This window comes from Somniosus microcephalus, chromosome 8 (genome assembly GCF_052327205.1).
Source record: "Somniosus microcephalus isolate GS21.2 chromosome 8, FLI_Smic_1.0, whole genome shotgun sequence".
NCBI lineage: Eukaryota > Metazoa > Chordata > Chondrichthyes > Squaliformes > Somniosidae > Somniosus > Somniosus microcephalus.
In genome coordinates, this window is record NC_140994.1 from 104,301,162 (window position 1) to 104,325,715 (window position 24,554).

A 24,554-nucleotide genomic window follows, 5' to 3' on the forward strand; every position below is an offset into this window, starting at 1 on the left:
TCCTGCAGGAGAGATACCCGAGAGCTCAGTGTCCTGTAGCTGAGATACCTGAGAGCTCAGTGTCCTGTAGGTGAGATACCGGAGAGCTCAGTGTCCTGTAGGTGAGATACCCGAGAGCTCCGTGTCCTGTTGGAGAGATACCCAAGATCTCAGTGTCCTGTAGGTGAGATACCCGAGAGCTCAGTGTCCTGTAGGAGAGATACCCCAGAGCTCAGTGTCCTGTCGGTGAGATACCCGAGAGCTCAGTGTCCTGTAGGTGAGATACCCGAGAGCTCGGTGTCCTGCAGGTGAGATACCCGAGAGCTCAGTGTCCTGCAGGAGAGATACCCGAGAGCTCAGTGTCCTGTCGGTGAGATACCCGAGAGCTGTGTCCTGTCGGTGAGATACCCGAGAGCTCAGTGTCCTGCAGGTGAGATTCACAAGAGCTCAGTGTCCTGTAGGTGAGATACACGAGAGTTCAGTGTCCTGTCGGAGAGATACCCGAGAGCTCAGTGTCCTGTAGGAGAGATACCCGAGAGCTCAGGGTCCTGTAGGTGAGATACCCGAGAGCTCACTGTCCTGTAGGAGAGATACCCGAGTGCTCTGTGTCACTAATATGAGAGACCCGAGAGCTCAGTGTCCTGCAGGTGAGATACCCGAGAGCTCAGTGTCCTGTAGGTGAAAAACCCGAGAGCTCAGTGTGCTGCAGGTGAGAAACCCGAGAGCTCAGTGTCTTGTAGGTGAGATACCCGAGAGCTCAGTGTCCTGCAGGTGAGATACCCGAGAGCTCAGTGTACTGTAGGTGAGATACCCGAGAGCTCAGTGTCCTGCAGGTGAGATCCCCGACAGCTCACTGTCCTGTAGGAGAGATACCCGAGTGCTCTGTGTCACTAATATGAGAGACCCGAGAGCTCAGTGTCCTGCAGGTGAGATTCACAAGAGCTCAGTGTCCTGTCGGAGAGATACCCGAGAGCTCAGTGTCCTGTAGGTGAGATACCCGAGAGCTCCGTGTCCTGTAGGAGAGATACCCGAGAGCTCAGTGTCACTAATGTGAGATACCCGAGAGCTCAGTGTCCTGCAGGTGAGATACCCGAGAGCTCAGTGTCCTGTAGTATAGATACGCGAGAGCTCAGTGTCCTGTCGGTGAGATACCCGAGAGCTCAGTGTCCCCATGGTGAGATACCTGAGACCTCAGTGTCACGAATGTGAGATACCCGAGAGCTCAGTGTCGTGTAGGTGAGATACCCGAGAGCTCAGTGTCCTGTATGTGAGATACCCGAGAGCTCAGTGTCACTTATGTGAGATGCCCGAGAGCTCAGCGTCCTGTAGGTGAGATACCCGAGAGCTCAGTGTCCTGTAGGAGAGATACCAGAGTGCTCAGTGTCACGAATATGAGATACCCGAGAGCTCAGTGTCCTGTCGGAGAGATACCCGAGAGCTCAGGGTCCTGTAGGTGAGATACCCGAGAGCTCAGTGCCCTGTAGGTGAGATACCCGAGAGCTCAGTGTCCTGTAGGTGAGATACCTGAGAGCTCAGTGTCCCTATGGTGAGATACCTGAGACCTCAGTGTCACGAATGTGAGATACCCGAGAGCTCAGTGTCCTGTAGGTGAGATACCCGAGAGCTCAGTGTCCTGTAGGTGAGATACCCGAGAGTTCAGTGTCCCTATGGTGAGATACCCGAGAGTTCAGTGTCCTGCAGGTGAGATACCCAAGAGCTCAGTGTCCTGTAGGAGAGATACCCGAGAGCTCAGTGTCCCTATGGTGAGATACCCGAGAGTTCAGTGTCCTGTAGGTGAGATACACGAGAGTTCAGTGTCCTGTCGGTGAGATACCCGAGAGCTCAGTGTCACGAATGTGAGATACCCGAGAGCTCAGTGTCTTGTAGGTGAGATACCCGAGAGCTCAGTGTCCTGTAGGTGAGATACCCGAGAGCTCAGTGTCCTGTAGGAGAGATACCCGAGAGCTCAGTGTACTGTAGGTGAGATACCCAAGAGCTCAGTGTCCTGTAGGTGAGATACCCGAGAGCTCAGTGTACTGTAGGTGAGATACCCGAGAGCTCAGTGTCCTGCAGGTGAGATCCCCGAGAGCTCAGTGTCCTGCAGGTGAGATACCCGAGAGCTCAGTGTCCTGTAGGTGAGATACCCGAGAGCTCAGTGTCACTAATGTGAGATACCCGAGAGCTCAGTGTCCTGCAGGTGAGATACCCGAGAGCTCAGTGTCCTGTCGGTGAGATACCCGAGAGCTGTGTCCTGCAGGTGAGATACCCGAGAGCTGTGTCCTGCAGGTGAGATTCACGAGAGCTCAGTGTCCTGTAGTATAGATACGCGAGAGCTCAGTGTCCTGTAGGTGAGATACCCGAGAGCTCAGTGTCCTGTCGGTGAGATACCCGAGAGCTGTGTCCTGCAGGTGAGATTCACGAGAGCTCAGTGTCCTGTAGGGGAGACACCCGAGAGCTCAGTGTCCCCATGGTGAGATACCTGAGACCTCAGTGTCACGAATGTGAGATACCCGAGAGCTCAGTGTCGTGTAGGTGAGATACCCGAGAGCTCAGTGTCCTGTATGTGAGATACCCGAGAGCTCAGTGTCACTTATGTGAGATGCCCGAGAGCTCAGCGTCCTGTAGGTGAGATACCCGAGAGCTCAGTGTCCTGTAGGAGAGATACCAGAGTGCTCAGTGTCACTAATATGAGATACCCGAGAGCTCAGTGTCCTGTAGGTGAGATACCCGAGAGCTCAGTGTCCTGTAGGTGAGATACCCAAGAGCTCAGTGTCCTGTAGGTGAGATACCCGAGAGCTCAGTGTCCTGTCGGAGAGATACCCGAGAGCTCAGGGTCCTGTAGGTGAGATACCCGAGAGCTCAGTGTCCTGTTGGAGAGATACCCGAGAGCTCAGTGCTCTGTAGGTGAGATACCCGAGAGCTCAGTGTCCTGTAGGTGAGATACCCGAGAGTTCAGTGTCCCTATGGTGAGATACCCGAGAGTTCAGTGTCCTGTAGGTGAGATACCCAAGAGCTCAGTGTCCTGTAGGAGAGATACCCGAGAGCTCAGTGTCCCTCTGGTGAGATACCCGAGAGTTCAGTGTCCTGTAGGTGAGATACACGAGAGTTCAGTGTCCTGTAGGTGAGATACCCGAGAGCTCAGTGTCACGAATGTGAGATACCCGAGAGCTCAGTGTCCTGTAGGTGAGATACCCGAGAGCTCAGTGTCCTTTAGGTGAGATACCCGAGAGCTCAGTGTCACTTATGTGAGATACCCGAGAGCTCAGCGTCCTGTAGCAGAGATACCCGAGTGCTCTGTGTCACTAATATGGGACACCCGAGAGCTCTTTGTCCTGTAGGTGAGATACCCGAGAGTTCAGTGTCCTGTAGGTGAGATACCCGAGAGCTCAGTGTCCTGTAGGTGATATACCCGAGAGCTCAGTGTCCTGTAGGTGAGATACCCGAGAGTTCAGTGTCCTGTAGGTGAGATACCCGAGAGCTCAATGTCCTGTAGCTGATATGCCCGAGAGCTCAGTGTCCTGTAGGAGAGATACCCGAGAGCTCAGTGTCCTGTAGGTGAGATTCACGAGAGCCCAGTGTCCTGTAGGTGAGATACCCGAGAGCTCAGTGTCCTGTCGGTGAGATACCCGAGAGCTGTGTCCTGTAGGTGAGATTCACGAGAGCTCAGTTTCACTAATGTGAGATACCCGAGAGCTCAGTGTCCTGTAGGAGAGATACCTGAGAGCTCAGTGTCCTGCAGGAGAGATACCTGAGAGCTCAGTGTCCTGCAGGTGAGATACCCGAGAGCTCAGTGTCCTGTCGGTGAGATACCCGAGAGCTGTGTCCTGGAGGTGAGATTCACGAGAGCGCAGTGTCCTGTAGGTGAGATACCAGAGAGTTCAGTGTCCTGTAGGTGAGATAGCCGAGAGCTGTGTCATGTTGGTGAGATTCACGAGAGCTCAGTGTCCTGTAAGTGAGATACCCGACAGCTCAGTGTCCCTATGGTGAGATAGCCGAGAGCTCAGTGTCCTGCAGGAGAGATACCCGAGAGCTGTGTCCTGCAGGTGAGATACCCGAGAGCTCAGTGTCCTGTAGGTGAGATACCCGAGAGCTGCGTCCTGGAGGTGAGATTCACGAGAGCTCAGTGTCCTGTAGGAGAGATACCCGAGAGCTCAGTGTCCCTATGGTGAGATACCCGAGAGCTCAGTGTCCTGCAGGTGAGATACCCGAGAGCTCAGTGTCCTGCAGGTGAGATACCCGAGAGCTCAGTGTCCTGTAGGTGAGATACCCGAGAGTTCAGTGTCCTGTAGGTGAGATACCCGAGAGTTCAGTGTCCTGTAGTTGAGATACCCGAGAGTTCAGTGTCCTGTAGGTGAGATACCTGAGACCTCAGTGTCACGAATGTGAGATACCAGAGAGCTCAGTGTCCTGTAGGAGAGATAACTGAGAGCTCAGTGTCCTGTAGGAGAGATACCAGAGAGCTCAGTGTCCTGTAGGAGAGATACCCGAGAGCTCGGTGTCCTGTAGGAGAGATACCCGAGAGCTCAGTGTCCTGCAGGTGAGATACCCAAGAGCTCAGTGTCCTGCAGGAGAGATACCCGAGAGCTGTGTCCTGTGGGTGAGATGCATGAGAGCCCAGTATCCTGTAGGTGAGATACCCGAGAGCTCAGTGTCCTGTCGGTGAGATAGCCGAGAGCTGTGTCCTGTAGGTGAGATTCACGAGAGCTCAGTGTCCTGCAGGAGAGATACCCGAGAGCTCAGTGTCACGAATGTGAGATACCCGAGAGCTCAGTGTCCTGCAGGTGAGATACCCGAGAGCTCAGTGTCCTGCAGGTGAGATACCCGAGAGCTCAGTGTCCTGTAGGAGAGATATCCGAGAGCTCAGTGTCCTGTGGGAGAGATACCCGAGAGCTCAGTGTCATTAACATGAGATAGCCGAGAGCTCAGTGTCCTGTAGGAGAGATACCCGAGAGCTCAGGGTCCTGTCGGAGAGATAGCCGAGAGCTCAGTGTCCTGCAGGAGAGATACCCGAGAGCTCAGTGTCACGAATGTGAGATACCCGAGAGTTCAGTGTCCCTATGGTGAGATACCCGAGAGTTCAGTGTCCTGTAGGTGAGATACACGAGAGTTCAGTGTCCTGTAGGTGAGATACCCGAGAGCTCAGTGTCACGAATGTGAGATACCCGAGAGCTCAGTGTCCTGTAGGTGAGGTTCACGAGAGCCCAGTGTCCTGCAGGTGAGATACCCAAGAGCTCAGTGTCCTGTCGGTGAGATACCCGAGAGCTGTGTCCAGTAGGTGAGATTCACGAGAGCTCAGTGTGCTGCAGGTGAGATACCCGAGAGCTCAGTGTCCCTATGGTGAGATAGCCGAAAGCTCAGTGTCCTGTAGGTGAGATTCACAAGAGCTCAGTGTCCTTTAGGAGAGATACCCGAGAGCGCAGTGTCCTGTAGGTGAGATACCCGAGAGATCAGTGTCCTGTAGGAGAGATACCCGAGAGCTCATTGTCCCTATGGTGAGATACCCGAGAGTTCAGTGTCCTGTAGGAGAGATACCTGCGAGCTCAGTGTCCTGTAGGAGAGATACCCGAGAGCTCAGTGTCCTTTAGGTGAGATACCCGAGAGCTCAGTGTCACTTATGTGAGATACCCGAGAGCTCAGCGTCCTGTAGCAGAGATACCCGAGTGCTCTTTGTCACTAATATGGGACACCCGAGAGCTCTTTGTCCTGTAGGTGAGATACCCGAGAGTTCAGTGTCCTGTAGGTGATATACCCGAGAGCTCAGTGTCCTGTAGGTGAGATACCCGAGAGTTCAGTGTCCTGTAGGTGAGATACCCGAGAGCTCAATGTCCTGTAGCTGATATGCCCGAGAGCTCAGTGTCCTGTAGGAGAGATACCCGAGAGCTCAGTGTCCTGTAGGTGAGATTCACGAGAGCCCAGTGCCCTGTAGGTGAGATACCCGAGAGCTCAGTGTCCTGTCGGTGAGATACCCGAGAGCTGTGTCCTGTAGGTGAGATTCACGAGAGCTCAGTGTCCTGTAGGTGAGATACCTGAGAGCTCAGTGTCACTAATGTGAGATACCCGAGAGCTCAGTGTCCTGTCGGAGAGATACCCGAGAGCTCAGTGTCCTGCAGGAGAGATACCTGAGAGCTCAGTGTCCTGCAGGAGAGATACCTGAGAGCTCAGTGTCCTGTAGGTGAGATACCCGAGAGCTCAGTGTCCTGTCGGTGAGATACCCGAGAGCTGTGTCCTGTTGGTGAGATTCACGAGAGCGCAGTGTCCTGTAGGTGAGATACCAGAGGGTTCAGTGTCCTGCAGGTGAGATAGCCGAGAGCTCAGTGTCTTGTCGGTGAGATACCCGAGAGCTCAGTGTCCTGTAGGTGAGATACCCGAGAGCTGTGTCATGTTGGTGAGATTCACGAGAGCTCAGTGTCCTGTAAGTGAGATACCCGACAGCTCAGTGTCCCTATGGTGAGATAGCCGAGAGCTCAGTGTCCTGCAGGTGAGATACCCGAGAGCTCAGTGTCCTGTAGGAGAGATACCCGAGAGCTGTGTCCTGTAGGTGAGATACCCGAGAGCTCAGTGTCCTGTCGGTGAGATACCCGAGAGCTGCGTCCTGTAGGTGAGATTCACGAGAGCTCAGTGTCCTGTAGGAGAGATACCCGAGAGCTCAGTGTCCCTATGGTGAGATACCCGAGAGCTCAGTGTCCTGCAGGTGAGATACCCGAGAGCTCAGTGTCCTGCAGGTGAGATACCCGAGAGCTCAGTGTCCTGTCGGTGAGATACCCGAGAGTTCAGTGTCCTGTAGGTGAGATACCCGAGAGTTCAGTGTCCTGTAGGTGAGATACCCGAGAGCTCAGTGTCCTGTAGGTGAGATACCCGAGAGCTCAGTGTCCCCATGGTGAGATAGCCGAGAGCTCAGTGTCCTGTCGTGAGATACCCGAGAGCTCAGTGTCCCTATGGCGAGATATCCGAAAGCTCAGTGTCCTGTAGGTGAGATTCACAAGAGCTCAGTGTCCTGTAGGAGAGATACTCGAGAGCGCAGTGTCCTGTAGGTTAGATACCCAAGAGCTCAGTGTCCTGTAGGAGAGATACCCGAGAGCTCAGTGTCCCTATGGTGAGATACCCGATAGCTCAGTGTCCTGCAGGTGAGATACCCGAGAGCTCAGTGTCCTGCAGGTGAGATACCTGAGAGCTCAGTGTCCTGTAGTTGTGATACCCGAGAGCTCAGCCTCCTGTAGGTGAGATACCCGAGAGCTCAGTGTCCTGTAGGAGAGATACCCGAGAGCTCAGTGTCACGAATGTGAGATACCCGAGAGCTCAGCGTCCTGCAGCAGAGATACCCGAGTGCTCTGTGTCCTGTAGGTGAGATTCACGAGAGCTGTGTCCTGTCGGTGAGATACCCGAGAGCTCAGTGTCCTGTAGGTGAGATACCCGAGAGCTGTGTCCTGTCGGTGAGATTCACGAGAGCTCAGTGTCCTATAGGTGAGATACCCGAGAGCTGTGTCCTGTAGGTGAGATACCCGAGAGCTCAGTGTCCTGTAGGTGAGATACCCGAGAGCTCAGTGTCCTGTAGGTGAGATTCACAAGAGCTCAGTGTCCTGTAGGTGAGATACCCGAGAGCTCAGTGTCCTGTTGGTGAGATACCCGAGAGCTCAGTTTCCTGTAGGAGAGATACCCGAGAGCTCAGTGTCCTGTAGGAGAGACACCCGAGAGCTCAGTGTCCTGTAGGAGAGACGCCCGAGAGCGCAGTGTCGCTAATGTGAGATACCCGAGTGCTCAGTGTCCCTATGGTGAGATTCCCGAGAGCTCAGTGTCCTGTAGGTGAGATACCCGAGAGCTCAGTGTCCTGTAAGTGAGATTCACGAGAGCTCAGTGTCCTGTAGGTGAGATACCCGAGAGCTCAGTGTCGTGTAGGAGAGATACCCGAGAGCTCAGTGTCCTGTAGGTGAGATACCCGAGAGCTCAGTGTCCCTATGGTGAGATACCTGAGACCTCAGTGTCACTAATGTGAGATCCCAGAGAGCTCAGTGTCCTGTAGGAGAGATACCCGAGAGCTCAGTGTCCTGCAGGTGAGATACCCGAGAGCTCAGTGTCCTGCAGGTGAGATCGCCGAGAGCTCAGTGTCACTTATGTGAGATACCCGAGAGCTCAGTGTCCTGCAGGTGAGATACCCGAGAGCTCACTGTCCTGCAGGTGAGATAACCGAGAGCTCAGTGTCCTGTAGGTGAGATACCCGGAAGTTTAGTGTCCTGTTGGAGAGATACCCGAGAGCTCAGTGTCCTGTAGGAGAGATACCCGAGAGCTCAGTGTCCTGTAGGAGAGATACCCGAGAGCTCAGTGTCCTGTAGGTGAGATACCCGAGAGTTCAGTGTCCTGTAGGTGAGATACCCGAGAGCTCAATGTCCTGTAGCTGATATACCCGAGAGCTCAGTGTCCTGCAGGTGAGATACCCGAGAGCTCAGTGTCCTGCAGGTGAGATACCCGAGAGCTCACTGTCCTGCAGGTGAGATAACCGAGAGCTCAGTGTCCTGTAGGTGAGATACCCGAGAGTTTAGTGTCCTGTTGGAGAGATACCCGAGAGCTCAGTGTCCTGTAGGAGAGATACCCGAGAGCTCAGTGTCCTGTCGGAGAGATACCCGAGAGCTCAGTGTCCTGTAGGTGAGATACCCGAGAGTTCAGTGTCCTGTAGGTGAGATACCCGAGAGCTCAATGTCCTGTAGCTGATATACCCGAGAGCTCAGTGTCCTGTAGGTGAGATACCCGAGAGCTCAGTGTCCTGTAGGTGAGATACCCGAGAGCTCAGTGTCCTGTCGGTGAGATACCCGAGAGCTCAGTGTCCTGTAGGAGAGATAATCGAGAGCTCAGTGTCCTGCAGGAGAGATACCTGAGAGCTCAGTGTCCTGTAGGTGAGATACCCGAGAGCTCAGTTTCCTGTAGGAGAGATACCCGAGAGCTCAGTGTCACGAATGTGAGATACCCGAGAGCTCAGTGTCCTGTAGGTGAGATACCCGAGAGCTCAGTGTCCTGTAGGAGAGATACCCAAGAGCTCAGTGTCCTGTAGGTGAGATTCACGAGAGCTCAGTGTCCTGTAGGTGAGATAGCCGAGAGCTGAGTGTCCTGTAGGAGTGATCCCCAAGATATCAGTGTCCTGCAGGTGAGATACCCGAGAGCTCAGTGTCCTGTAGGTGAGATACCCGAGAGCTCAGTGTCCTGTAGGTGAGATACCCGAGAGCTCAGTGTTCTGAAGGTGAGATACCCGAGAGCTGTGTCCTGTCGGTGAGATTCACGAGAGCTCAGTGTCCTATAGGTGAGATACCCGAGAGCTGTGTCCTGTAGGTGAGATACCCGAGAGCTCAGTGTCCTGTAGGTGAGATAGCCGAGAGCTCAGTGTCCTGTAGGTGAGATTCACAAGAGCTCAGTGTCCTGTAGGAGAGATACCCGAGAGCTCAGTGTCCCTATGGTGAGATACCCGACAGCTCAGTGTCCCTATGGTGAGATACCCGAGAGCTCAATGTCCTGTAGGTGAGATACCCGAGAGCTCAGTGTCCTGTAGGTGAGATACCCGAGAGCTCAGTGTCCCTCTGGTGAGATAACTGAGACCTCAATATCACCAATGTGAGATACCAGAGAGCTCAGTGTGCTGTAGGAGAGATAACCGAGAGCTCAGTGTCCTGGAGGAGAGATACCCGAGAGCTCAGTGTCCTGTAAGAGAGATACCCGATAGCTCAGTGTCCTGTAGGAGAGATACCCGAGAGCTCAGTGTCACGAATGTGAGATACCCGAGAGCTGTGTCCTGTAGGTGAGATACCCGAGAGCTCAGTGTCCTGTAGGTGAGATACCCGAGAGCTCAGTGTCTCTTATGTGAGATACGCGAGAGCTCAGTGTCCTGTAGGAGAGATACCCGAGACCTCAGTGTCCTGTAGGTGAGATACCCAAGAGCTCAGTGTCCTGTAGGAGAGATACCCGAGAGCTCAGTGTCCCTATGGTGAGATACCTGAGACCTCAGTGCCACTAATGTGAGATACCCGAGAGCTCAGCGTCCTGTCGGCGAGATACCCGAGAGCTCAGTGTCCTGTAGGAGAGATATCCGAGAGCTCAGTGTACTGCAGGTGAGATACCCGAGAGCTCAGTGTTCTGTAGGAGAGATACCCGAGAGCTCAGTGTCAGTAATCTGAGATACCCGAGAGCTCAGTGTCCTGTAGGAGAGATACCCGAGAGCTCAGTGTACTGTAGGTGAGATATCCGAGAGCTCAGTGTCCTGTAGGTGAGATACCCGAGCGCTCAGTGTCCTGGAGGAGAGATACCCGAGAGCACATTGTCCTGCAGGTGAGATACCGAGAGCTCAGTGTCCTGCAGGAGAGATACCCCAGAGCTCAGGGTCCTGTCGGTGAGATACCCGAGAGCTCAGTGTCACGAATGTGAGATACCCGAGAGCTCAGCGTCCTGTAGGTGAGATACCTGAGACCTCAGTGCCACTAATGTGAGATACCCGAGAGCTCAGTGTCCTGTAGGTGAGATACCCGAGAGCTCAGTGCCCTGTAGGAGAGATATCCGAGAGCTCAGTGTGCTGTCGGAGAGATACCCGAGAGCTCAGTGTCACTAATGTGAGATACGCGAGAGCTCAGTGTCCTGCAGGTGAGATACCCGAGAGCTCAGTGTCCTGTAGGACAGATACCCGAGAGCTCAGTGTCCTGTCGGTGAGATACCCGAGAGCTGTGTCCTGTCGGTGAGATTCACGAGAGCTCAGTGTTATGTCGGTGAGATACCCGAGCGCTCAGTGTCCTGGAGGAGAGATACCCGAGAGTACATTGTCCTGCAGGTGAGATACCGAGAGCTCAGTGTCCTGCAGGAGAGATACCCCAGAGCTCAGGGTCCTGTCGGTGAGATACCCGAGAGCTCAGTGTCACGAATGTGAGATACCCGAGAGCTCAGCGTCCTGTAGGTGAGATACCTGAGACCTCAGTGCCACTAATGTGAGATACCCGAGAGCTCAGTGTCCTGTAGGTGAGATACCCGAGAGCTCAGTGCCCTGTAGGAGAGATATCCGAGAGCTCAGTGTGCTGTCGGAGAGATACCCGAGAGCTCAGTGTCACTAATGTGAGATACGCGAGAGCTCAGTGTCCTGCAGGTGAGATACCCGAGAGCTCAGTGTCCTGTAGAAGAGATATCCGAGAGCTCAGTGTGCTGTAGGTGAGATTCACGAGAGCTCAGTGTCCTGTCGGTGAGATACCCGAGAGCTCAGTGTCACTAATGTGAGATACCAGAGAGCTCAGTGTCCCGCAGGAGAGATACCCGAGAGCTCAGTGTCCTGCAGGTGAGATTCACGAGAGCTCAGTGTCCTGTAGGAGAGATACCCGAGAGCTCAGTGTCCTGTCGGTGAGATACCCGAGAGCTCAGTGTCCTGTAGGTGAGATACCCGAGAGCTCGGTGTCCTGCAGGTGAGATACCCGAGAGCTCAGTGTCCTGTAGGAGAGATACCCGAGAGCTCAGTGTCCTGTCGGTGAGATACCCGAGAGCTGTGTCCTGTCGGTGAGATACCCGAGAGCTCAGTGTCCTGCAGGTGAGATTCACAAGAGCTCAGTGTCCTGTAGGTGAGATACACGAGAGTTCAGTGTCCTGTCGGAGAGATACCCGAGAGCTCAGTGTCCTGTAGGAGAGATACCCGAGAGCTCAGGGTCCTGTAGGTGAGATACCCGAGAGCTCACTGTCCTGTAGGAGAGATACCCGAGTGCTCTGTGTCACTAATATGAGAGACCCGAGAGCTCAGTGTCCTGCAGGTGAGATACCCGAGAGCTCAGTGTCCTGTAGGTGAAAAACCCGAGAGCTCAGTGTGCTGCAGGTGAGAAACCCGAGAGCTCAGTGTCTTGTAGGTGAGATACCCGAGAGCTCAGTGTCCTGTAGGTGAGATACCCGAGAGCTCAGTGTCCTGTAGGAGAGATACCCGAGAGCTCAGTGAACTGTAGGTGAGATACCCAAGAGCTCAGTGTCCTGTAGGTGAGATACCCGAGAGCTCAGTGTACTGTAGGTGAGATACCCGAGAGCTCAGTGTCCTGCAGGTGAGATCCCCGAGAGCTCACTGTCCTGTAGGAGAGATACCCGAGTGCTCTGTGTCACTAATATGAGAGACCCGAGAGCTCAGTGTCCTGCAGGTGAGATTCACAAGAGCTCAGTGTCCTGTAGGTGAGATACCCGAGAGCTCAGTGTCCTGTCGGAGAGATACCCGAGAGCTCAGTGTCCTGTAGGTGAGATACCCGAGAGCTCCGTGTCATGTAGGAGAGATACCCGAGAGCTCGGTGTCACTAATGTGAGATACCCGAGAGCTCGGTGTCACTAATGTGAGATACCCGAGAGCTCAGTGTCCTGCAGGTGAGATACCCGAGAGCTCAGTGTCCTGTAGTATAGATACGCGAGAGCTCAGTGTCCTGTCGGTGAGATACCCGAGAGCTCAGTGTCCCCATGGTGAGATACCTGAGACCTCAGTGTCACGAATGTGAGATACCCGAGAGCTCAGTGTCGTGTAGGTGAGATACCCGAGAGCTCAGTGTCCTGTATGTGAGATACCCGAGAGCTCAGTGTCACTTATGTGAGATGCCCGAGAGCTCAGCGTCCTGTAGGTGAGATACCCGAGAGCTCAGTGTCCTGTAGGAGAGATACCAGAGTGCTCAGTGTCACGAATATGAGATACCCGAGAGCTCAGTGTCCTGTTGGTGAGATACCCGAGAGCTCAGTGTCCTGTCGGAGAGATACCCGAGAGCTCAGCGTCCTGTAGGTGAGATACCCGAGAGCTCAGTGTCCTGTAGGAGAGATACCCGAGAGCTCAGTGCCCTGTAGGTGAGATACCCGAGAGCTCAGTGTCCTGTAGGTGAGATACCTGAGAGCTCAGTGTCCCTATGGTGAGATACCTGAGACCTCAGTGTCACGAATGTGAGATACCCGAGAGCTCAGTGTCCTGTAGGAGAGATACCCGAGAGCTCAGTGTCCCTATGGTGAGATACCCGAGAGTTCAGTGTCCTGTAGGTGAGATACACGAGAGTTCAGTGTCCTGTAGGTGAGATACCCGAGAGCTCAGTGTCCTGCAGGTGAGATCCCCGAGAGCTGTGTCCTGCAGGTGAGATACCCGAGAGCTGTGTCCTGCAGGTGAGATTCACGAGAGCTCAGTGTCCTGTAGTATAGATACGCGAGAGCTCAGTGTCCTGTAGGTGAGATACCCGAGAGCTCAGTGTCCTGTCGGTGAGATACCCGAGAGCTGTGTCCTGCAGGTGAGATTCACGAGAGCTCAGTGTCCTGTAGGGGAGACACCCGAGAGCTCAGTGTCCCCATGGTGAGATACCTGAGACCTCAGTGTCACGAATGTGAGATACCCGAGAGCTCAGTGTCCTGTAGGTGAGATACCCGAGAGCTCAGTGTCCTGTAGGAGAGATACCCGAGAGCTCAGTGTCCTGTAGGTGAGATTCACGAGAGCCCAGTGTCCTGGAGGTGAGATACCCGAGAGCTCAGTGTCCTGTCGGTGAGATACCCGAGAGCTCAGTGTCCTGTAGGAGAGATACCTGAGAGCTCAGTGTCCTGTAGGTGAGATACCCGAGAGCTCAGTTTCCTGTAGGAGAGATACCCGAGAGCTCAGTGTCACTAATATGAGATACCCGAGAGCTCTGTGTCCTGTAGGTGAGATACCCGAGAGCTCAGTGTCCTGTAGGAGAGATACCCAAGAGCTCAGTGTCCTGTAGGTGAGATTCACGAGAGCTCAGTGTCCTGTAGGTGATATACCCGAGAGCTCGGTGTCCTGTAGGAGAGATACCCAAGAGCTCAGTGTCCTGTAGGTGAGATTCACTAGAGCTCAGTGTCCTGTAGGTGAGATAGCCGAGAGCTCAGTGTCACTTATGTGAGATACCCGAGAGCTCAGTGTCCTGTAGGAGAGATACCCGAGAGCTCAGTGTCCTGTAGGAGTGATCCCCAAGATATCAGTGTCCTGCAGGTGAGATACCCGAGAGCTCAGTGTCCTGTAGGTGAGATACCCGAGAGCTCAGTGTCCTGTAGGTGAGATACCCGAGAGCTGTGTCCTGTCGGTGAGATTCACGAGAGCTCAGTGTCCTATAGGTGAGATACCCGAGAGCTGTGTCCTGTAGGTGAGATACCCGAGAGCTCAGTGTCCTGTAGGTGAGATAGCCGAGAGCTCAGTGTCCTGTTGGTGAGATACCCGAGAGCTCAGTGTCCTGTAGGTGAGATTCACAAGAGCTCAGTGTCCTGTAGGTGAGATACCCGAGAGCTCAGTGTCCTGTTGGTGAGATACCCGAGAGCTCAGTTTCCTGTAGGAGAGATACCCGAGAGCTCAGTGTCCTGTAGGAGAGACACCTGAGAGCTCAGTGTCCTGTAGGAGTGACGCCCGAGAGCGCAGTGTCGCTAATGTGAGATACCCGAGTGCTCAGTGTCCCTATGGTGAGATTCCCGAGAGCTCAGTGTCCTGTAGGTGAGATACCCGAGAGCTCAGTGTCCTGTAAGTGAGATTCACGAGAGCTCAGTGTCCTGTAGGTGAGATACCCGAGAGCTCAGTGTCCCTATGGTGAGATACCTGAGACCTCAGTGTCACTAATGTGAGATCCCAGAGAGCTCAGTGTCCTGTAGGAGAGATACCCGAGAGCTCAGTGTCCTGCAGGTGAGATACCCGAGAGCTCAGTGTCCTGCAGGTGAGATCGCCGAGAGCTCAGTGTCACTTATGTGAGATACCCGAGAGCTCAGTGTCCTGCAGGTGAGATCGCCGAGAGCTCAGTGTCACTTATGTGAGATACCCGAGAGCTCAGTGTCCTGTAGGTGAGATACCCGAGAGCTCAGTGTCCTGTAGGAGAGATAGCCGAGAGCTCAGTGTCCTGTAGGAGAGATCCCCGAGAGCTCAGTGTCCTGTAGGTGAGTTACCCGAGAGCTCAGTGTCCTGTAGGAGAGATACCCGAGAGCTCAGTGTCCTGTAGGTGAGATACCCGAGAGCTCAGTGTCCTGCAGGTGAGATACCCGAGAGCTCACTGTCCTGCAGGTGAGATAACCGAGAGCTCAGTGTCCTGTAGGTGAGATACCCGAGAGTTTAGTGTCCTGTTGGAGAGATACCCGAGAGCTCAGTGTCCTGTAGGAGAGATACCCGAGAGCTCAGTGTCCTGTCGGAGAGATACCCGAGAGCTCAGTGTCCTGTAGGTGAGATACCCGAGAGTTCAGTGTCCTGTAGGTGAGATACCCGAGAGCTCAATGTCCTGTAGCTGATATACCCGAGAGCTCAGTGTCCTGTAGGTGAGATACCCGAGAGCTCAGTGTCCTGTAGGTGAGATACCCGAGAGCTCAGTGTCCTGTCGGTGAGATACCCGAGAGCTCAGTGTCCTGTAGGAGAGATAATCGAGAGCTCAGTGTCCTGCAGGAGAGATACCTGAGAGCTCAGTGTCCTGTAGGTGAGATACCCGAGAGCTCAGTGTCCTGTTGGTGATATACCCGAGAGCTCAGTGTCCTGTAGGTGAGATACCCGAGAGCTCAGTGTCCTGTAGGTGATATACCCGAGAGCTCAGTGTCCTGTAGGAGAGATACCCAAGAGCTCAGTGTCCTGTAGGTGAGATTCACGAGAGCTCAGTGTCCTGTAGGTGAGATAGCCGAGAGCTGAGTGTCACTAATGTGAGATACCCGAGAGCTCAGTGTCCTGTAGGAGAGATACCCGAGAGCTCAGTGTCCTGTAGGAGTGATCCCCAAGATATCAGTGTCCTGCAGGTGAGATACCCGAGAGCTCAGTGTCCTGTAGGTGAGATACCCGAGAGCTCAGTGTCCTGTAGGTGAGATACCCGAGAGCTCAGTGTCCTGAAGGTGAGATACCCGAGAGCTGTGTCCTGTCGGTGAGATTCACGAGAGCTCAGTGTCCTATAGGTGAGATACCCGAGAGCTGTGTCCTGTAGGTGAGATACCCGAGAGCTCAGTGTCCTGTAGGTGAGATAGCCGAGAGCTCAGTGTCCTGTAGGTGAGATTCACAAGAGCTCAGTGTCCTGTAGGAGAGATACCCGAGAGCTCAGTGTCCCTATGGTGAGATACCCGACAGCTCAGTGTCCCTATGGTGAGATACCCGAGAGCTCAATGTCCTGTAGGTGAGATACCCGAGAGCTCAGTGCCCTGTAGGTGAGATACCCGAGAGCTCAGTGTCCCTATGGTGAGATACCCGACAGCTCAGTGTCCCTATGGTGAGATACCCGAGAGCTCAGTGTCCTGTATGTGAGATACCCGAGAGCTCAGTGTCACTTATGTGAGATGCCCGAGAGCTCAGCGTCCTGTAGGTGAGATACCCGAGAGCTCAGTGTCCTGTAGGAGAGATACCAGAGTGCTCAGTGTCACTAATATGAGATACCCGAGAGCTCAGTGTCCTGTAGGTGAGATACCCGAGAGCTCAGTGTCCTGTAGGTGAGATACCCAAGAGCTCAGTGTCCTGTAGGTGAGATACCCGAGAGCTCAGTGTCCTGTCGGAGAGATACCCGAGAGCTCAGGGTCCTGTAGGTGAGATACCCGAGAGCTCAGTGTCCTGTTGGAGAGATACCCGAGAGCTCAGTGCTCTGTAGGTGAGATACCCGAGAGCTCAGTGTCCTGTAGGTGAGATACCCGAGAGTTCAGTGTCCCGATGGTGAGATACCCGAGAGTTCAGTGTCCTGTAGGTGAGATACCCAAGAGCTCAGTGTCCTGTAGGAGAGATACCCGAGAGCTCAGTGTCCCTCTGGTGAGATACCCGAGAGTTCAGTGTCCTGTAGGTGAGATACACGAGAGTTCAGTGTCCTGTAGGTGAGATACCCGAGAGCTCAGTGTCACGAATGTGAGATACCCGAGAGCTCAGTGTCCTGTAGGTGAGATACCCGAGAGCTCAGTGTCCTTTAGGTGAGATACCCGAGAGCTCAGTGTCACTTATGTGAGATACCCGAGAGCTCAGCGTCCTGTAGCAGAGATACCCGAGTGCTCTGTGTCACTAATATGGGACACCCGAGAGCTCTTTGTCCTGTAGGTGAGATACCCGAGAGTTCAGTGTCCTGTAGGTGAGATACCCGAGAGCTCAGTGTCCTGTAGGTGATATACCCGAGAGCTCAGTGTCCTGTAGGTGAGATACCCGAGAGTTCAGTGTCCTGTAGGTGAGATACCCGAGAGCTCAATGTCCTGTAGCTGATATGCCCGAGAGCTCAGTGTCCTGTAGGAGAGATACCCGAGAGCTCAGTGTCCTGTAGGTGAGATTCACGAGAGCCCAGTGTCCTGTAGGTGAGATACCCGAGAGCTCAGTGTCCTGTCGGTGAGATACCCGAGAGCTGTGTCCTGTAGGTGAGATTCACGAGAGCTCAGTGTCACTAATGTGAGATACCCGAGAGCTCAGTGTCCTGTAGGAGAGATACCCGAGAGCTCAGTGTCCTGCAGGAGAGATCCCCAAGATATCAGTGTCCTGTAGGTGAGATACCCGAGAGCTCAGTGTCCTGTTGGAGAGATACCCGAGAGCTCAGTGTCACTAACAAGAGATACCCGAGAGCTCAGTGTCCTGTAGGAGAGATACCTGAGAGCTCAGTGTCCTGCAGGAGAGATACCTGAGAGCTCAGTGTCCTGCAGGTGAGATACCCGAGAGCTCAGTGTCCTGTCGGTGAGATACCCGAGAGCTGTGTCCTGGAGGTGAGATTCACGAGAGCGCAGTGTCCTGTAGGTGAGATACCAGAGAGTTCAGTGTCCTGTAGGTGAGATAGCCGAGAGCTCAGTGTCTTGTAGGTGAGATACCCGAGAGCTCAGTGTCCTGTCGGTGAGATACCCGAGAGCTGTGTCATGTTGGTGAGATTCACGAGAGCTCAGTGTCCTGTAAGTGAGATACCCGACAGCTCAGTGTCCCTATGGTGAGATAGCCGAGAGCTCAGTGTCCTGCAGGAGAGATACCCGAGAGCTGTGTCCTGCAGGTGAGATACCCGAGAGCTCAGTGTCCTGTAGGTGAGATACCCGAGAGCTGCGTCCTGGAGGTGAGATTCACGAGAGCTCAGTGTCCTGTAGGAGAGATACCCGAGAGCTCAGTGTCCCTATGGTGAGATACCCGAGAGCTCAGTGTCCTGCAGGTGAGATACCCGAGAGCTCAGTGTCCTGCAGGTGAGATACCCGAGAGCTCAGTGTCCTGTAGGTGAGATACCCGAGAGTTCAGTGTCCTGTAGGTGAGATACCCGAGAGTTCAGTGTCCTGTAGGTGAGATACCCGAGAGTTCAGTGTCCTGTAGGTGAGATACCTGAGACCTCAGTGTCACGAATGTGAGATACCAGAGAGCTCAGTGTCCTGTAGGAGAGATAACTGAGAGCTCAGTGTCCTGTAGGAGAGATACCAGAGAGCTCAGTGTCCTGTAGGAGAGATACCCGAGAGCTCAGTGTCCTGTAGGAGAGATACCCGAGAGCTCAGTGTCCTGCAGGTGAGATACCCAAGAGCTCAGTGTCCTGCAGGAGAGATACCCGAGAGCTGTGTCCTGTGGGTGAGATGCATGAGAGCCCAGTATCCTGTAGGTGAGATACCCGAGAGCTCAGTGTCCTGTCGGTGAGATAGCCGAGAGCTGTGTCCTGTAGGTGAGATTCACGAGAGCTCAGTGTCCTGCAGGAGAGATACCCGAGAGCTCAGTGTCACGAATGTGAGATACCCGAGAGCTCAGTGTCCTGCAGGTGAGATACCCGAGAGCTCAGTGTCCTGCAGGTGAGATACCCGAGAGCTCAGTGTCCTGTAGGAGAGATATCCGAGAGCTCAGTGTCCTGTGGGAGAGATACCCGAGAGCTCAGTGTCATTAACATGAGATAGCCGAGAGCTCAGTGTCCTGTAGGAGAGATACCCGAGAGCTCAGGGTCCTGTCGGAGAGATACCCGAGAGCTCAGTGTCCTGCAGGAGAGATACCCGAGAGCTCAGTGTCACGAATGTGAGATACCCGAGAGCTCAGTGTCCCTATGGTGAGATACCCGAGAGTTCAGTGTCCTGTAGGTGAGATACACGAGAGTTCAGTGTCCTGTAGGTGAGATACCCGAGAGCTCAGTGTCACGAATGTGAGATACCCGAGAGCTCAGTGTCCTGTAGGTGAGATACCCGAGAGCTCAGTGTCCTGTAGGTGAGGTTCACGAGAGCCCAGTGTCCTGCAGGTGAGATACCCAAGAGCTCAGTGTCCTGTCGGTGAGATACCCGAGAGCTGTGTCCAGTAGGTGAGATTCACGAGAGCTCAGTGTGCTGCAGGTGAGATACCCGAGAGCTCAGTGTCCCTATGGTGAGATAGCCGAAAGCTCAGTGTCCTGTAGGTGAGATTCACAAGAGCTCAGTGTCCTTTAGGAGAGATACCCGAGAGCGCAGTGTCCTGTAGCTGAGATACCCGAGAGATCAGTGTCCTGTAGGAGAGATACCCGAGAGCTCATTGTCCCTATGGTGAGATACCCGAGAGTTCAGTGTCCTGTAGGAGAGATACCTGCGAGCTCAGTGTCCTGTAGGAGAGATACCCGAGAGCTCAGTGTCACGAATGTGAGATACCCGAGAGCTCAGTGTCCTGTAGGTGAGATACCCGAGAGCTCAGTGTCCTTTAGGTGAGATACCCGAGAGCTCAGTGTCACTTATGTGAGATACCCGAGAGCTCAGCGTCCTGTAGCAGAGATACCCGAGTGCTCTTTGTCACTAATATGGGACACCCGAGAGCTCTTTGTCCTGTAGGTGAGATACCCGAGAGTTCAGTGTCCTGTAGGTGATATACCCGAGAGCTCAGTGTCCTGTAGGTGAGATACCCGAGAGTTCAGTGTCCTGTAGGTGAGATACCCGAGAGCTCAATGTCCTGTAGCTGATATGCCCGAGAGCTCAGTGTCCTGTAGGAGAGATACCCGAGAGCTCAGTGTCCTGTAGGTGAGATTCACGAGAGCCCAGTGCCCTGTAGGTGAGATACCCGAGAGCTCAGTGTCCTGTCGGTGAGATACCCGAGAGCTGTGTCCTGTAGGTGAGATTCACGAGAGCTCAGTGTCCTGTAGGTGAGATACCTGAGAGCTCAGTGTCACTAATGTGAGATACCCGAGAGCTCAGTGTCCTGTCGGAGAGATACCCGAGAGCTCAGTGTCACTAACAAGAGATACCCGAGAGCTCAGTGTCCTGTAGGAGAGATACCTGAGAGCTCAGTGTCCTGCAGGAGAGATACCTGAGAGCTCAGTGTCCTGTAGGTGAGATACCCGAGAGCTCAGTGTCCTGTCGGTGAGATACCCGAGAGCTGTGTCCTGTTGGTGAGATTCACGAGAGCGCAGTGTCCTGTAGGTGAGATACCAGAGAGTTCAGTGTCCTGCAGGTGAGATAGCCGAGAGCTCAGTGTCTTGTCGGTGAGATACCCGAGAGCTCAGTGTCCTGTAGGTGAGATACCCGAGAGCTGTGTCATGTTGGTGAGATTCACGAGAGCTCAGTGTCCTGTAAGTGAGATACCCGACAGCTCAGTGTCCCTATGGTGAGATAGCCGAGAGCTCAGTGTCCTGCAGGTGAGATACCCGAGAGCTCAGTGTCCTGTAGGAGAGATACCCGAGAGCTGTGTCCTGTAGGTGAGATACCCGAGAGCTCAGTGTCCTGTCGGTGAGATACCCGAGAGCTGCGTCCTGTAGGTGAGATTCACGAGAGCTCAGTGTCCTGTAGGAGAGATACCCGAGAGCTCAGTGTCCCTATGGTGAGATACCCGAGAGCTCAGTGTCCTGCAGGTGAGATACCCGAGAGCTCAGTGTCCTGCAGGTGAGATACCCGAGAGCTCAGTGTCCTGTCGGTGAGATACCCGAGAGTTCAGTGTCCTGTAGGTGAGATACCCGAGAGTTCAGTGTCCTGTAGGTGAGATACCCGAGAGCTCAGTGTCCTGTAGGTGAGATACCCGAGAGCTCAGTGTCCCCATGGTGAGATAGCCGAGAGCTCAGTGTCCTGTCGTGAGATACCCGAGAGCTCAGTGTCCCTATGGCGAGATATCCGAAAGCTCAGTGTCCTGTAGGTGAGATTCACAAGAGCTCAGTGTCCTGTAGGAGAGATACTCGAGAGGGCAGTGTCCTGTAGGTTAGATACCCAAGAGCTCAGTGTCCTGTAGGAGAGATACCCGAGAGCTCAGTGTCCCTATGGTGAGATACCCGATAGCTCAGTGTCCTGCAGGTGAGATACCCGAGAGCTCAGTGTCCTGCAGGTGAGATACCTGAGAGCTCAGTGTCCTGTAGTTGTGATACCCGAGAGCTCAGCCTCCTGTAGGTGAGATACCCGAGAGCTCAGTGTCCTGTAGGAGAGATACCCGAGAGCTCAGTGTCACGAATGTGAGATACCCGAGAGCTCAGCGTCCTGCAGCAGAGATACCCGAGTGCTCTGTGTCCTGTAGGTGAGATTCACGAGAGCTCAGTGTCACTAATGTGAGATACCCGAGAGCTCAGTGTCCTGTAGGAGAGATACCCGAGAGCTCAGTGTCCTGCAGGAGAGATACCCGAGAGCTCAGTGTCACGAATGTGAGATACCCGAGAGCTCAGTGTCCTGCAGGTGAGATACCCGAGAGCTCAGTGTCCTGCAGGTGAGATACCCGAGAGCTCAGTGTCCTGTAGGAGAGATATCCGAGAGCTCAGTGTCCTGTGGGAGAGATACCCGAGAGCTCAGTGTCATTAACATGAGATAGCCGAGAGCTCAGTGTCCTGTAGGAGAGATACCCGAGAGCTCAGGGTCCTGTCGGAGAGATACCCGAGAGCTCAGTGTCACTAATCTGAGATACCCGAGAGCTCAGTGTCACGAATGTGAGATACCCAAGATCTCAGTGTCCTGTAGGTGAGATACCCGAGAGCTCAGTGTCGTGTAGGAGAGATACCCGAGAGCTCAGTGTCCTGTAGGTGAGACACCTGAGAGCTCAGCGTCCTGTAGGTGAGATACCCGAGAGCTCAGTGTCCTGTAGGAGAGATACCCGAGTGCTCTGTGTCACTAACATGAGATACCCGAGAGCTCAGTGTCCTGTAGGAGAGATACCCGAGAGCTCCGTGTCCTGTAGGTGAGATACCCGAGAGCTCAGTGTCCCTCTGGTGAGATACCCGAGAGCTGAGTGTCCTGCAGGTGAGATACCCGAGAGCTCACTGTCCTGTAGGTGAGATATCCGAGAGTTCAGTGTCCTGTAGGTGAGATACCCGAGAGCTCCGTGTCCTGCAGGTGAGATACCCGAGAGCTCAGTGTCCCTATGGTGAGATACCCGAGAGCTGAGTGTCCTGCAGGTGAGATACCCGAGAGCTCACTGTCCTGTAGGTGAGATACCCGAGAGTTCAGTGTCCTGTCGGTGAGATACCCGAGAGCTCAGTGTCCTGTTGTTGAGATACCCGAGAGCTCAGTGTCCCTATGGTGAGATACCTGAGACCTCACTGTCACTAATGTGAGATACCCGAGAGCTCAGTGTCCTGCAGTTGTGATACCCGAGAGCTCAGCCTCCTGTAGGTGAGATATCCGAGAGCTCAGTGTCCTGTAGGAGAGATACCCGAGAGCTCAGTGTCCTGTAGGTGAGATACCCGAGAGTTCAGTGTCCTGTAGGTGAGATACCCGAGAGCTCAATGTCCTGTAGCTGATATACCCGAGAGCTCTGTGTCCTGTCGGTGAGATACCCGAGAGCTCAGTGTCCTGTTGGAGAGATACCCGAGAGCTCAGTGTCCTGCAGGTGAGATTCACGAGAGCCCAGTGTCCTGTCGGTGAGATACCCGAGAGCTGTGTCCTGTAGGTGAGATTCACGAGAGCTCACTGTCCTGTAGCTGAGATACCCGAGAGCTCAGTGTCCTGTAGGTGAGATACCCGAGAGCTCAGTGTCCGTATGGTGAGATAGCCGAGAGCTCAGTGTCCTGAAGTGAGATACCCGAGAGCTCAGTGTCCCTATGGCGAGATATCCGAAAGCTCAGTGTCCTGTAGGTGAGATTCACAAGAGCTCAGTGTCCTGTAGGAGAGATACCCGAGAGCGCAGTGTCCTGTAGGTTAGATACCCAAGAGCTCAGTGTCCTGTAGGAGAGATACCCGAGAGCTCAGTGTCCTGTAGGTGAGATACCCGAGAGATCAGTGTCCTGTAGGAGAGATACCCGAGAGCTCATTGTCCTGTAGGTGAGATACCCGAGAGCTCAGTGTCCCTATGGTGAGATACCCGAGAGCTCAGTGTCCTGGAGGTGAGATTCACGAGAGCTCAGTGTCCTGTAGGAGAGATACCCGAAAGCTCAGTGTCCTGCACAAGAGATACCCGAGAGCTCAGTGTCCTGTGGGAGAGATGCCAGAGAGCTCAGTGTCATTAACATGAGATACCCGAGAGCTCAGTGTCCTGTCGGAGAGATACCCGAGAGCTCAGGGTCATGTAGGAGAGATACCCGAGAGCTCAGTGTCACTAATCTGAGATACCCGAGAGCTCAGTGTCCTGTAGCTGAGATACCCGAGAGCTCAGTGTCCTGTAGGTGAGATTCTCAAGAGCTCAGTCTCCTGTAGGCGAGATAGCCGAGAGCTCAGTGTCGTGTAGGAGAGCTACCCGAGAGTTCAGTGTCCTGTAGGTGAGTTAACCGAGAGCTCCGTTTCCTGTAGGAGAGATACCCGAGAGCTCAGTGTCCTGCAGGACAGACACCCGAGAGCTCAGTGTCACGAATGTGAGATACCCGAGAGCTCAGTGTCCTGTAGGTGAGATACCCGAGAGCTCAGTGTCCTTTAGGTGAGATACCCGAGAGCTCAGTGTCACTTATGTGAGATACCCGAGAGCTCAGCGTCCTGTAGCAGAGATACCCGAGTGCTCTTTGTCACTAATATGGGACACCCGAGAGCTCTTTGTCCTGTAGGTGAGATACCCGAGAGTTCAGTGTCCTGTAGGTGATATACCCGAGAGCTCAGTGTCCTGTAGGTGAGATACCCGAGAGTTCAGTGTCCTGTAGGTGAGATACCCGAGAGCTCAATGTCCTGTAGCTGATATGCCCGAGAGCTCAGTGTCCTGTAGGAGAGATACCCGAGAGCTCAGTGTCCTGTAGGTGAGATTCACGAGAGCCCAGTGCCCTGTAGGTGAGATACCCGAGAGCTCAGTGTCCTGTCGGTGAGATACCCGAGAGCTGTGTCCTGTAGGTGAGATTCACGAGAGCTCAGTGTCCTGTAGGTGAGATACCTGAGAGCTCAGTGTCACTAATGTGAGATACCCGAGAGCTCAGTGTCCTGTCGGAGAGATACCCGAGAGCTCAGTGTCACTAACAAGAGATACCCGAGAGCTCAGTGTCCTGCAGGAGAGATACCTGAGAGCTCAGTGTCCTGCAGGAGAGATACCCGAGAGCTCAGTGTCCTGTAGGTGAGATACCCGAGAGCTCAGTGTCCTGTCGGTGAGATACCCGAGAGCTGTGTCCTGTAGGTGAGATTCACGAGAGCGCAGTGTCCTGTAGGTGAGATACCAGAGAGTTCAGTGTCCTGCAGGTGAGATAGCCGAGAGCTCAGTGTCTTGTCGGTGAGATACCCGAGAGCTGTGTCATGTTGGTGAGATTCACGAGAGCTCAGTGTCCTGTAAGTGAGATACCCGACAGCTCAGTGTCCCTATGGTGAGATAGCCGAGAGCTCAGTGTCCTGCAGGTGAGATACCCGAGAGCTCAGTGTCCTGTAGGAGA

At 54.0% G+C, this 24,554-nt stretch overlaps 1 protein-coding gene across 1 annotated transcript in view; it reads left to right on the plus strand.

Annotated features, from left to right (window-relative positions):
- The window catches only part of ccar1 (cell division cycle and apoptosis regulator 1), a gene marked incomplete at its 5' end in the record, with an annotated part of 309,380 nt that overhangs the window by 152,944 nt on the left and 131,882 nt on the right, over positions 1-24,554 (plus strand). The gene's annotated exons all lie outside the window — the stretch shown is intronic.